This window comes from Passer domesticus, chromosome 7, assembly GCF_036417665.1.
Source record: "Passer domesticus isolate bPasDom1 chromosome 7, bPasDom1.hap1, whole genome shotgun sequence".
Taxonomy (NCBI): Eukaryota; Metazoa; Chordata; class Aves; order Passeriformes; family Passeridae; genus Passer; species Passer domesticus.
This window is the reverse complement of record NC_087480.1, coordinates 6,793,521-6,806,506: the sequence shown is the minus strand read 5'-3', so window position 1 is coordinate 6,806,506 and position 12,986 is coordinate 6,793,521. Positions and strand designations below refer to the sequence as shown.

The window sequence follows — 12,986 nt, the reverse complement described above, 5'->3', positions numbered from 1 at the left end:
TCTTCTAAGCCCAGCAGCCATGCAGCAGTGTGATGATGTGCTGCACGTATTTACCTACCACAGGGAACAGCTGCCTTCCAGCTTGTTTATAAAATCACAGCAAAAACTACTGAGGGAACTCAAAGACTTTTCCTCTACAGTGGTCACATGCATTCCTGACGCAGCAAATTTCACATATAAACAAAAAAACACATTTTGCCTTATCCTACATGGACAAAGAAGATTACCTGGGCTGCTTTGCCTGTGCTGCTGCCCCTCTGCAGACACCTCAAAGAGTCACAGTGTGGCTCTGTGGGGGACTGGTCAGCCCAGGGATGCTCTGCAAAGGCATTTAGTGCTTTTTTTTCCCACATGGTTTATGCTCAAATGCAGTAGAGAAGCCAACTTGCACTTGTGGCAAAGGCAGATTTCTACACCTCAGGAAAAAAAATGACAGGAGCTTCCCAGAGAGAAAAGCACAGCTGGATGTCTGTCCCCTGGACCTTCTGTGTTAATGACTGGCAATACCCTGAAGTATGAGAGCAGTGCAGGGACACAGAAGGAGGTCCTGGGAGCCAGGCAGGAGCAGAGCCCTGTCCTGCACGCTCAGCCCTCGCTGCTGGCTCTGGCACAGCCATCACTGCCCCAGCCTGCACTGCCACCTCCATGGGGACATGTCCCTGGCCCCTGGGATCCTACTGCCTCTGTATTTTATTCGTGCCCGCTGTCCCACAAACTCTGCTGTGCTTTTACTCTCCCATTATCCCTGTTTTGATCCTGCAGGACACTGATACCTGAAAGCAGCTCTAGCAGGAGTCTTCAGCTTGTGAACACAGTGAAAGTGTCTGTTTCTAGCTGAGTAAAATCAAACTGACCACAACAGAAACGGCCCAAAAAAAGTAAAAGAAATTTTAAATCTTCCACTCCACCTATACATATCAGTAGAAACCTTTAAAAAAAAAAGTGATGCAAAATTAATATAAATGTATAATTACCAACTTTATTGACCAATTTCCCTGTTAACCAAGTCACTCATCAAGTTATTTTCTTGAGGAAAAACAGTATGGGACTTGGAAATTAATGGCTTCACTTGTTGAAAATGGAAATGAACCACTTTACAAGTGGAAGAATACCAGTGTCTGGTTTAGAATGCATCAGCTGTGTGCCCAAACATTGTGAGTTTGCCCCCTTTGAGGGCAGAGGCTTTTAAAAGCTGCTCCTCCTCACTCACAACCCCCTTGCAGCTCCCCATGCCAGAGACATTTGTGTTCCTCCTGCTGATGCTCCAACAGCACAGCACAGAGCAGGAGTGGGGATTGAAGCTGCAAATCAGTGAGGATTTCCCCCTGCCCCACAACTATTGGCTGTGATTTAGCAATTCCTGAAAATAGCTGAAAAAACAAATGTTCTGGACTTCACAGCCACCAGGAGGCTGCGGGATTGGGGCTGTTAATGATGCACCAGCACTGGCAGGACTGACAGGCTCATTCACACCATAGCAGATGAATCTGAGCAGGCAGGCACCACCCCAGCCCTTCCCAGGAGCATCCCTGACTCTGTGGTGGCCCTTGTGTCTATTCCAGCAGGGTTTGGAAGCCTCAAGTGGTGCAATGCTAAGGAAAAACCTTTCACCAGGGGCTGGCACGGCTCTGGGGACATCACTGCTGCAGTGGTGGGTCTGCAGGCAAAGCCTCAGGTGCTCCAAACCTTCTCCACCATGGCCCAAGTGTGCCAGCTGTACCTGAGGGACAGCTGCAGAAATTTGGGGAAAGCAGAGCTTCCCCATGAGCACCCCAGGCACAATGAGCATCCCTCCCTCTCACGCAGCTGAATCTCTGCTCCCCACCAACCCTTGCACCCCCAATGTCCCCCACACCCCCTCCCCAGGTGTGAGAGTGGGCACCCAGCAGCAGTGCTGGGGTGCAGCCCCTGCCCTTCCCCATTGACCACACCAAGCCCTCGTTGGTTGCTGCCTCCGCAGTGGTTTATTGGGGTGGGAGTCACTGGGGTGGGAGCCAGGAGCCCCTGCAGTGTGGGATTTATTGGGGTGGGAGCCCGGAGTCCCTGCAGTGTGGGGTTTATCAGGGTGGGATCCAAGAGCCCCTGCAGTGTGGGGTCATTGGGGTGGGAGCCAGGAGCCCCTGCAGTGTGGGATTTATCGGGGTGGGATCCAGGAGCCCCTGCAGTGTGGGGTTTATCAGGGTGGGATCCAGGAGCCCCTGCAGTGTGGGGTTTATCAGGGTGGGATCCAGGAGCCCCTGCAGTGTGGGGTTTATCAGGGTGGGAGCCAGGAGCCCCTGCAGTGTGGGGTCATTGGGGTGGGAGCCAGGAGCCCCTGCAGTGTGGGATTTATCGGGGTGGGATCCAGGAGCCCCTGCAGTGTGGGATTTATCAGGGTGGGATCCAGGAGCCCCTGCAGTGTGGGGTTTATTGGGGTGGGATCCAGGAGCCCCTGCAGTGTGGGATTTATCAGGGTGGGATCCAGGAGCCCCTGCAGTGTGGGGTTTATCAGGGTGGGATCCAGGAGCCCCTGCAGTGTGGGAGGCACCGTGGGGGTGCCACAGAGGGACCCCAAGAGGCAGAGCCCTGCGGCAGGGACAGATTTCCAGCCTCACTAAAGCAGCAATGCAATACTGGAGAGCAACAGGCAATCCCAAACTCCAGTATTTACGTGCTGCTAGAGCACTGCTGACAGCTCTCCACGGCCTCCAGACCCCCCTGTCTTCCCCAAACACAGGGCAAGGGTCCCTTGGCTGATCCTTGGGAAAGGCCCAAGGAGCAATAGCTGAGGATGTGGATATATAGGATGTGGTCATGCTCGTGTTGGGAGAACAAAAAGGAGCTGCAAGTCCTTCCTGCCTGCAGGGCCAGACACAGGAGCTCCCAGGGGATGTGAAGGATGTGCACAGTACAAGCACCAAGAGAACGTGTCTCCACATACCTGAACTAATGAATACATGGGAATGTGTTAGCTTCCACATCTATGATAACCAGAAGCTCACTTTCTTGTCTTATCCTTGAGGTAATGAGGCAGCCCAGAATGGTCTGTATCTCCTTGTCCCTACAAACCATGATGTGCTGCTACATCTCCTCAAAGCCCACTGAATGTTGACATTCCAAATGGTATTTTGAATATATATATATATATAATTTTTTTTAAACCATAACACTCTACAATGAAGACATTTAACATGCATGCATTACCACCACAGGACAGGGTTTTTTCTTCACAGGTGCTATCAGACAGTCTGTAACTATAAGAGAACAAGCAGTTATACAGTGCAAACAAACCAATTTCAGAAACAAGGTCAGAAATTACCTGTTTCCCCCAAACCACACTTAGTATTGAGTCCCAACAAATAGTACACTTTTAGATCTAGAAGATCTGTTGCTTTTGCTACTGTGAAGAGCCTGCAGAACTTCATAGCCCTTCCAACTGGTCTGTGGGGAAATATTACCTTGTACTTTCCTCTTAAGTGATGCTGAACATCATGGATTTTCCAGAAGTCACAATATTAACATTTCAGATAAATAAATCCATATTCCAACAGTTGAAACCTGTTAAATTTTGCTTAAAATACTTTCATTCAGCTCAATCTGACTTCTGAGAAACATAAAAAAATCCTTATTTTTAAGACGAGTATAAAATGCTTATTTACCATGTGAATGGACAAGCCTTATATGATCAGAAATTAAAGATCTCTGGAACTTCATCACATTTCCTGCCTGTACCAGGGCAGAAAGCACCAGAGCAGGGCAGGGAGGGGCTGCAGCCAGTGGCACTCACACACCAGCCTGCCTGGGCTGCACAGGAGCCGTGCAGACAGACTGATATTTTTTGTATTTCCTTTCAACCTTCCCCCCCCCGCCCCACCAGTTATGGGACAACTTCCTTCAATTCATTTTCTTAAAAAGCAGCATCACAAAAAAACCTGAACAATGTCAGAAATGACGCCCTGGGTTTGAATTCTTGTGCCATCCCCTCGTGCCCGACGCGCCACCGAGTCCCTGCCTCTCCAGCAAACTTAAAAATAGGGTTCTCAAAAGCTCTCATGACCCATGCCAAGCAATTTCAAATTTGAAATCAAATATTTGCCAACAAAAAACCAGTATATTTTCACCACTTCAGTGTCCTCAACACTGACAGCACCAGGGCCAACTCCCTCATGAGCAGCTGCTACTTGCTGCAAAGCAAACACGTGCCCAGTGTTCAGCCTGTACCAGCTAAATCAAAACACCCCCCACAAAATATTACCATTAATTACTTCTGCAACGCTGTTTTACTCGACTCTACCTGTGAAATCTTATTTCTTTCATATCTTCAAATGAATCCAAAAGAAAAAAGCAACAGCAAACAAGTTCAGCTTTAGAATCCATTCTGATAGTGGCTTAAGGTTTACATTTTAATTAATGTTTTTTATATTTATATAAACCAGACTTTTGCCTAGTTCAACAAGGGCAAGAGCTCTTTTCAGTAAGGAGGATTTTTAAAGGAAGGGTTCAATACACCTCCACCAGCCTCTAGCACAGAGGGAAAATCAACAGTCACACCAAGTGCTGGGCAACTGGAAATTTGGGATAGGCAGTGAAATACATATCTGAGAAAATATGCACGTTTATGACATGACTGCATCAATATTTCATGCAATAAAAAGTTCCATGCTTGAATTATCCCATCTCCCACTTCAGCTTCTTTCAAACTTAGTTTGTGCTTTGTAAACTCAACTTTACATCAGAAATTGCCAGCTGAACAGGGTAATTTGAGTTCACCTGAGCATCTCCCAGGTATTACCTGCAGTACCAAGAAGGGACGTGTGTGTCAGAGGGACTGCATTTACCCAGAGGGACACAGATGCTGCAGGTATTTTGGAGCAGGTGGGACATGAGCTTACCTTCCCAACTCACCTCAACACAGGCACATCAGCTCCTGCACAGCCACTCTGGAGAGCCAGACCGCTGCTTCAGTGGGAGCTGCAAAGCAACAGAAAGGGTTTGAGAGGAATGGCAGAGAGGGGCAGCTCCAGGAGGGGGACCAGGGCTGTTGGGCACGTCCCCTTCCAAGGCACACACAGATAGGTACAAGTATTTTTAACATTAGGGAAGAAAAAAATAAATAGATCAAGTTTTCAGCTCCAGATAGGACAGACTGTGCAGCAGAGTAATTAAATCCCTCCTCTCTCCATCCTCCCCATGCCTGCAGCTGGGGCTCCTGGCACCACTGGCTCAGTGTGACCCTGGGCAGTGGCACCCAAGGCACACCAAATCACCACCCAGGTGCTGTGGAGCAAGGAGAGACAGCCAGAAAAACCAGGGGCAGCTCTGGGCTGGTGGGAAAGCCATTGAGCACAACCATGGCCAGCACCTTCCTCCCTAAAGCAGCAGCAAGAACAACTCTACTGGTCCTGGCAGACCAAAAGCAAAGGAAAACACCTTAATTATGCTGGTTTAGGTGATAAACCAGGCCTAGGGCAGGAGATGAGATGCAGAGAGGCTGTTTGGGGGCTGATGCTTTTGTGGTGACACCACAAGTGCCCTCCCTCACTGTCATCCCAGGAGCACCTTCAGCTTCCAAGCAGCACCTCACTACAGCCAAAACAGGGGTGTCCTGCTCACTGGTAACCCCAAACATGAGAAGAACTGCCCCAAAAGCTCGGCCTCAATGCAAAAGCCCTGCAACAGCCCTTCTGCTGCCAGGAGCTCCACACCTGCAGTGTGTGCACCAGCTCCTTCTAGAAATAGAAACTTCTACCTGTCATCTACGTAAGCCAGCCACCTACAGAGGTTTAATTAAATCCCCCAAATAACTGGGGAATTTGAACATGCAGAAAACCATTAATGCAATTCACAAAACTATGCAACTTCTGCTTGCCAAAGTATATTGGGCAATTAAGTAAAAAACACCCCCCCCCTCCAATCCCAAACACACACAAAAAACTAAAACAAATTCCCTCTGAAATACTGGATTCCCTTAAAATACAACCTCATCCCTCCTCACTGACACTAACCAGAAAAAAAAGAGAAGGGAAAAAATGTGAGAAGGAGTGCCATGGGAAAGGAAAGTAAATAAATACAGGAGTCCATGACAGGACAGATTTGCATACAGAGCCTTTACTGACCCACACATTTCACAACTAGGTGAGCTCAACGACAAGTAAATATTAAACATTTCCTATACATAGAAAAAAATAGGAACAAAAACCCCCAGCTCTGCTAACCAACAATTTCTAGGAGACATGCACAAACAAATCCTGAAGTCATTGTTCTCATTTGAAACAATTGAAAAAAAAAGGGCATTTATTATTTTACAAAGAGACTAAAGTAAATCATCTCATTACAGCTGAAAGTCTCAGGCACTCATCAGCGAGGCAAATTTACGGTGACAAAACGAAAATAAGGGTGTGAGTAACACCACCAGAACACTTCATCTCTGCCTGCCTCTGAAAAATCCCAACACTTTCGTTGCTGCCTCCTTCTGAACAATGAGGTTTAAACCAAAGTCACGTCCGAATATTTACAGATGTGGCCGATGGCCGGGATCAGAGGCGCTGCTTGATCGACAGCCACCACATGGCTCCAGCCCTGCCATTCCCGGCAGGAATTGCCTCGCAGGGCTGTGGAGGAGCCGGGGCAGTGGGAGCTGCACGCAGCCAAGCCACTTTCATTTGCGCATCTCCCCATCACCCAGCACCGCCGCTCTGCCCAGCCACGACTCACTCCTGGGGGCACAAAACCAAGGCAGAAAATCTATTTCCTGCCCGTTCTTGTCGAAGCCATGTGAGAGCGAGTCGTTCCTCATGCGCTCCACCAAAAATAATTTTTTTTTCCTTGCTAATTTGCCCATAAAAGGGCCAGGGAGGCAGCAGAGAGTTCGGCTAGAGCCCAGCACGTTTTCCCTCCAGCACGGCGCACCTTCCCCGCGCTAAACCACACGCCATCGACACGCTCCGAGGTGGGGCACAGCACCCGGGACCAAACTGCAGCTACAAAGGGCAGACTGAAATAAGGCAAGAAATGAATTCGTTAACTTCACTCGCTGTGAAACTCGAGCCCGAGGTTGTTAGCAGCAGGATCAGCTGTGTTTACCGAGGCGGGGGTGTTAGTGGGACAGGGAGCTACTGGTGCTTGGAAAGGCCTGTGGGACGAGACTTCAACTTACAGCACTCCAGAAAACCAGTAAAATCCACAGTAAAATTCCAGGATCCACAGTTTTTTCTCAACACTGCTGAGGAGAAGAAAAGTATGATGCTTTTTGTTACTTCCAAGTTTTAGCATTGTCATCTCATCCAGTTCTAAACAACAAGGGTCGTATCTGGAAGCCCAATTTCTATAAAGTTTATTTGTTAAGAACAGGAAAAAAAACCAAACAAAAAAACCTATTTCTTTTTTGGTCAGATGAACAATAATTCAAAACATAAGCACACTGAGGGTTTTTTTTTTTCCTTTTTAGATTTGGGTTAAGTTTGCATGAAGCATTACTTAAATCTTCCCTCTTATATTTCAAAAACGTTTACTGCATTAACAACTGAGTTTTACTGTATTTCCCACCAAAGTCGATTAACTAAATACAGACTTTCACAGTTGCCGGTGAGTTCTTTGGATTTCTTCAGAACAGAAGATGATGAAACTTGGCAGATGGTCCCTCACCTACACTTAACACGCATAAGACACACAAGCAGAATTTCTGGTTTTTGGGGGGAGCAATTAATGATTTAACCTTGGAAAACTCACTCTCCAAATGCAAAAAAATTGTCTTTATATACCCGATGCATATACGGGAAAAATATTGTACATAGGATAAATTACAGAGGGAAAAGTCTCAGGGCTGTGCATGTTGCTCCATCACTGCAGCTCCCAGAGAGCTGCGAGGCTGCCCTGGGAAGCTGGCCCTTGCCAGGATATTCAAATTTCCTGTACAAAGCGAGCAACCAGCGAGGGGAAAAGAAAAAAAAAAAAAGCAAAAGCTGGCTGCCAATTGGATTTTCTTTAACATTTTAAATTATTTCGGAGAATTATTCTTTGGTTACACCAGCATTACTTTTTTAAACGCGTAAAACTATTTTCTACGTGCGGGGGCGCGCAGACTCCGCGCCGGGCCGGCAGCCCGCGGGGTGCCCCGCGTTCGGTTTAAAAAAGAGGGAAACGGGAAAAAAAAAAAAAAGGAGAAAAAAAAAGAAGAAGAAGAAAATCAACCCCGAGCCCCACCTGCGGGGGGCGGGCGCGGCTCGAAAGAAAAACAAAATTAAAAAATTATTAGCAGTGAGGGGGAAAAAAAAAAAAAAAAAAAAAAAAAAAAAAAAAAAAAACAAGAAAAAGAAAAAAAAGTGAGGAAAAGGCAGCGGGGGCCGCCGGGGCGCCCCGCACCCACGTGGGAACCGGCCCCGCTCGCCGCTCCCGCACCGGCGGCCGGGGGGCCCCGCCGCTGTCACCGCCCGCGCCCCGCGCCCGCCTTTGTGCCGCGCGGGCCGGCTCCCCGGGGGCTGCCGGAGCGGCCGCCCGCCCCAAAAAAAAGTTTTTTGAGCAGTTTTTGGTGGGGTTTTTTTGAAGTTATTTACGCCCCCCTCGCAAAGTTTCGGCCGGGCCCGCGTCCGGCCGTGCCCCGCGGGGAGCGGCGCGACCCCGCCCACGGGGCAGCGGCGGGAGGGGGTCCCGCCGAGCCCCCCGCGCCGCGCCCCGTCCCGCGTGTCCCCCCGCCAGGCCGGGCCGGGCCGTGCCGGGCCGCCCGCAGCGGGGACAGGGCACGGGGGCCGCCGGCCGCCCCCCGCCGCGCCCCGGCCGCGCCGCCCCGCGCGCCCTCCCGCCTCACCTCCGAGTCCACTCGAAAATGGCGCCGAAACCGAAAAAACTTCGCAAATTTCATTGTAGGCGGCTGCAAAGGCTGCTGGGAGCGGGGGCGGGCCGGGCCGGGCCGGGCTGGGCGCGGCGCGGGGCGGGGAGCGGAGCGCGGTGCGGCGGCAGCGCCCGCGGCCGGTGCGCGGCCCCGGCACCGCCCGGCCCGGCTCGGCCCGGCCCGGCTCGGCTCGGCTCTGTCTGCGGGGCCTGCCGGGCAGCGGCTGCGGGGAGCGCCGGGGCGAGCATTCACCTGCCCCCAGTCCGGGGCGGTGAGCCGGGACGGCCGCGCCCCCGCAAGCCGCGTGCAGAGAAAAAATCACCTCAGTTAGGGGAAAAGTAAACAGATGTATGTAAAACACGAGAGCCGCGCGGGAGCGATGGGGACGCTCGGCTTCGCCATTCGTGCGAGCCAGTTCGTTTCGCTGGCTCTTCTGTCCGGGGTTTATGGCCCCTTGTAACCCAGACGGGAAATGGATGATGCTGTTCCAGCCCCCCTCGGGGAAAAGCTGATGGCTTGTTACTCAGTGTGGCTCTGTCCATGCACTCACACGACACCAGAACGAGACTTAAAACTATACTCTTTTCCCCCCGTTACTGTGATGCTAAGTTCTCCACAAGCTCTGATTCTCAGTCTGCGTTTCTCCAACCTGCAGGCTTCCCCACGTCCAGCCGGCACAGCCTTATAACCTGCCCGGAGTCACGCAGGAGCAATGGGAGCAGGATTTCGGAGCCCACAGTGCAATCCTGGGTGTGCGATGGCACCACGACACGCTCCCAGGGAGGATGGGCTCTTTGGAGATGTGGTTTTCCAGAGACTTTTAAATGTGAGGAGTCAGAACTTGGGAGAATGGTGATTTGTGCCAGCGGGGAGCCTGGCAAGCTGAGGCCTGGGAAAAGTGATGCTGAGGCAAAATGTTCCCTTCCAAAAGGAGAACCCAGATCTGGTGGTCAGAAACTTGCGGATTTGTCACATTCATCGTTGGAAGTGGTTAAAGCTGCCAAGTCTCTTGTTGGCCTGGTGGGTTTGAATTCTTCCTGCAGTTTTTATTTCTACCCCCACCCCAAACAGCAAAAAACCCCCCAAACCCTGTTGCTAAATAATTGCTCTGTTCTCACAGGTGAAGCAGCGAAGCTCAATTAATTCTGCTTTGTGAAGTGCTTCTGATCCTCTGATGGAAACATGTAGGGGCAAAACACTTTTATTTTGCAACTTGCAAAGGCTGATAAGAGCGATGAAAACGGAAAAGCCTCACCACTGAGGGGGATTACAGCCCCACGCTTTTTCCACTCGAGATCTTAGAGATGACTTGATGGCTGCTGCTTTTCATTTAGAAGGGTTTTTCCCCCTCTTTTGAAAGAAACACAATCACTACCAAGTATTCTAGAGGGACTTCATCTTTAAACAAATAATGTTTTTCTTGTTGGGTGTGCACTATTATTTTCTTAATTATTCCTGGATTTATGCCTGTTCCACCAAGAGTTTTCTCAGATGGCAGAAACAATTGGTCCTTTTTTATTACGCTAATAGCAAAAAGTATCCCTAATAAAAAGACTCTGTACATCCCATAAACTCAAATGGGACACATTTTGCCAACAATCACACCTCTTCATTGAGGCATCTTATATGCTGCTTCTTTTTTTTTTTTTAACTTTTTTTCCACATTACTATTGTTTACTACTCGGCCTCACTGGCTGGCTGAGTCTTGGTGCCAAAACGAAACGAATCGAGTCATTTATTTAGCACCAGAGCCCTCCCACTCACCCTTAGCATGAATGCTGAGATCTCAGCAGATGTGGTAGGGAATGAATGGGCAAAGAGATTCACCTACACAGAATCACATCTACTTGTGGGTGGCCTCTAATTAATTTGGCTTCGAGGCTCCACTGCAAGGTAGATGGGTTAGGAAGTCTGGCCAGGAGTCATCTGGTTGAATCATACCTATTCTGTGGAGAACTTCATTGTGTAGCTGTGTCTGACTCCCACCCTTGTGAGAACTAATTAAAAATTTTTTAAAAAGCGCCCCACACTTATTGGAAGTCAAATATAAATGTCAGCGTTTCGGATGAAATGGTATCTTGGGAGGCTCCTGCACATTTAATCAGCTGGTTGCGCCATGTATATCATGGCCTCAAAAGCTGCAGTGAGAACCACGAAAGGCACTGGCTTAACATCAGCAGAAGTGTTTGCCAAACTTGGATTATGTCACTGCTTTATGATCTTGCTTTGTAAAGGGAGAATACTCTTGGGGAGAAAGGACTCGGCATGCCGGATCTACAGCAAGAGCGAGGAATGAATGCTGCTCACAGAGACCGGGGGGAGGGCGAGGGGTTCTGTTTGCTGGGGTGTTTTTGCAGATGGATGCTGTATGGTTGCTGCTGCTGAGCAGAGATGCACCCCACGGATCACTGGGGCTGAAAACAAAAAGCCCAAAATACCCCAGCAGAGCTGTTTGCTGCTCGCCCTCCCACGGGCACACCTGTGGGGGCCCTGTCTGGGTCCTGTTTGTCACTGTCCCCTGGCTCTCGGGGCATCTCTGTTCCATTCCAGGGAATATGGAGATGCTCTGAGGCCCTCTGGTTTTCCCTTGCCTCAGGATACAGACACCCAGCCAGGCTGGGGCTTGTCAGACACTCAGAATGTGATGCCCTTGCGGAGGTGGCAGCCATGGAACTGGTTAAAAAAATAAACATCCCCCACCACACATCTGAAATGTGGCCTGCTGAGATGCTTCTGTTCCCTGTCACAGGGGTGAGCTGTGGCCACTCCTTCTGTGCTGCACGCTGGTGGTAAAGGCAGGAAACTCTTTGAGGAGACCAATTCTGCTTGCCCAGCACCAGCCCAAATGCTGGGCTTGCATCTGCTTCTGTGAATGCAAGAAGAATAAAGAAAAAAACTTGGAGGTAATGTGTCCTCTGAGGAGGGCTCTTGGTGAGACAAGTGACATTGGAGGGGACAAACAGCTGAAGAGAAACACCTCTTCAAAAGCAGCCCCTAGGGTCTGAGAGCTGTGCTGCCATGCTGCCCTTGCTTTCCTGTTGCAGCAAGAGCCTTGGGCAGCCCCCAGTCCCAGCCCGCCTCACTGCCCGAGCATCCTGCCCAGCCTGGAAACTTTCCACTGCTACTGGGCTAATAAATTGCTGCTTCTGGAGGAGTGTCTAGCCAGTCCCTGACTTCATCCTAACACTGGGCTTAGCATGGGCAAGGGGGTCTGTGTAGGGCACAGGGAGTGCAGGTGGGACAGTGGAAAGGACCAGGTGTGGGTCCAGCCACAGCTCCTTGTGTTTGCCAATGAACAGAACCGGGGTTCCTGGTGTGCAGGATGGGGAACAGGGTCTTTTATTTAGTGCATTACCCCTCCAGCACAGTAAACTGAGCTCTGACTTCTGCACTAACCCTTCCTCCAGCCTTTCAGTCCCTTGTGACCAGGCTGAACAGTGGGTTAGTGCTTGGTTTCTTTCCATGTCTCCTTCATCTGCCCTTGTGCACCAGCCCTGGCGTTCCGCAACTCCCCCAGCTCTGTGTGTGGTGTGACAGTCCCAGCCTTGGCTTCCTGGGCCCCGTTGGTGCTCGCAGCCTCCTCAGCCACTCTGCAGTGTGGAAGATGGCTGTGGTGGCCATGCTGGTAGGGTTTTGGCAGCATCTCCCGCCTTCCTTTGGCTCAAAGAGTGCCCGGAGCATAGCACTGTCTGGACAGGGATTTCACCACCCGCCATCCAGCCTGCCAGCGCAGCCTTGTCATTGCAATTTGTCACACGTATCTGGTGTGAGGATCATGGAATTGCTCCTTGTCTGGCGCGAGGAGCGGCCGGGCCTTGCCGGGCCTTGCCGGGCCCACACGCGGCTGTGCCAGGCCTGTGCTCTGCTCTCAAGGTGTGAACCAGCAGCATGACATTCCCCCCATCAGCCTCCTTCCTTTCACTAGAGGGAAAGAAATTTTTTTCTAGAAAATATGTGTTTTTTATTGAAACACTAATTTTAAAGGGTCTTTTTGTTGTTTGGAGATGGAAGCCTTCAGCAGAGGCACCAGCTCCCCAGTCCTCCCCTCCTTGCCTTTGCAGTTATTTGCTGTATTTATTTACTGCAAAATGTGCTGTATTGCCTGACATTTTTTGGTTATCAAAATATTTTGATTATGTGCAGGGGAGGGGGTGGGTTGATAGCACGGCCGACATCTCGA

At 50.2% G+C, this 12,986-nt stretch overlaps 2 long non-coding RNA genes across 3 annotated transcripts; one reads left to right on the top strand and one right to left on the bottom strand.

The window, feature by feature from the left end:
* Positions 1 to 979: 979 nt before the first annotated feature.
* On the bottom strand, positions 980 to 8,876 carry LOC135304347 (uncharacterized). 2 transcript variants are annotated; one of them, XR_010365756.1, is made up of 4 exons: positions 8,783 to 8,876; positions 7,136 to 7,198; positions 3,184 to 4,950; positions 980 to 2,925 (listed from the first exon to the last, which is right to left on the bottom strand). It is a non-coding gene; the product is annotated as an uncharacterized LOC135304347 (long non-coding RNA). The 2 variants fall into 2 exon arrangements; XR_010365755.1 differs by lacking the exon at positions 980 to 2,925 and having other exon boundaries at positions 4,356 to 4,950; positions 7,136 to 7,201; positions 8,783 to 8,858.
* A 225-nt stretch (positions 8,877 to 9,101) lies between these two features.
* Positions 9,102 to 10,826, top strand: LOC135304089 (uncharacterized). The gene is made up of 2 exons (XR_010365526.1): positions 9,102 to 9,826; positions 9,927 to 10,826. It is a non-coding gene; the product is annotated as an uncharacterized LOC135304089 (long non-coding RNA).
* The last annotated feature ends 2,160 nt before the right edge of the window (positions 10,827 to 12,986 follow it).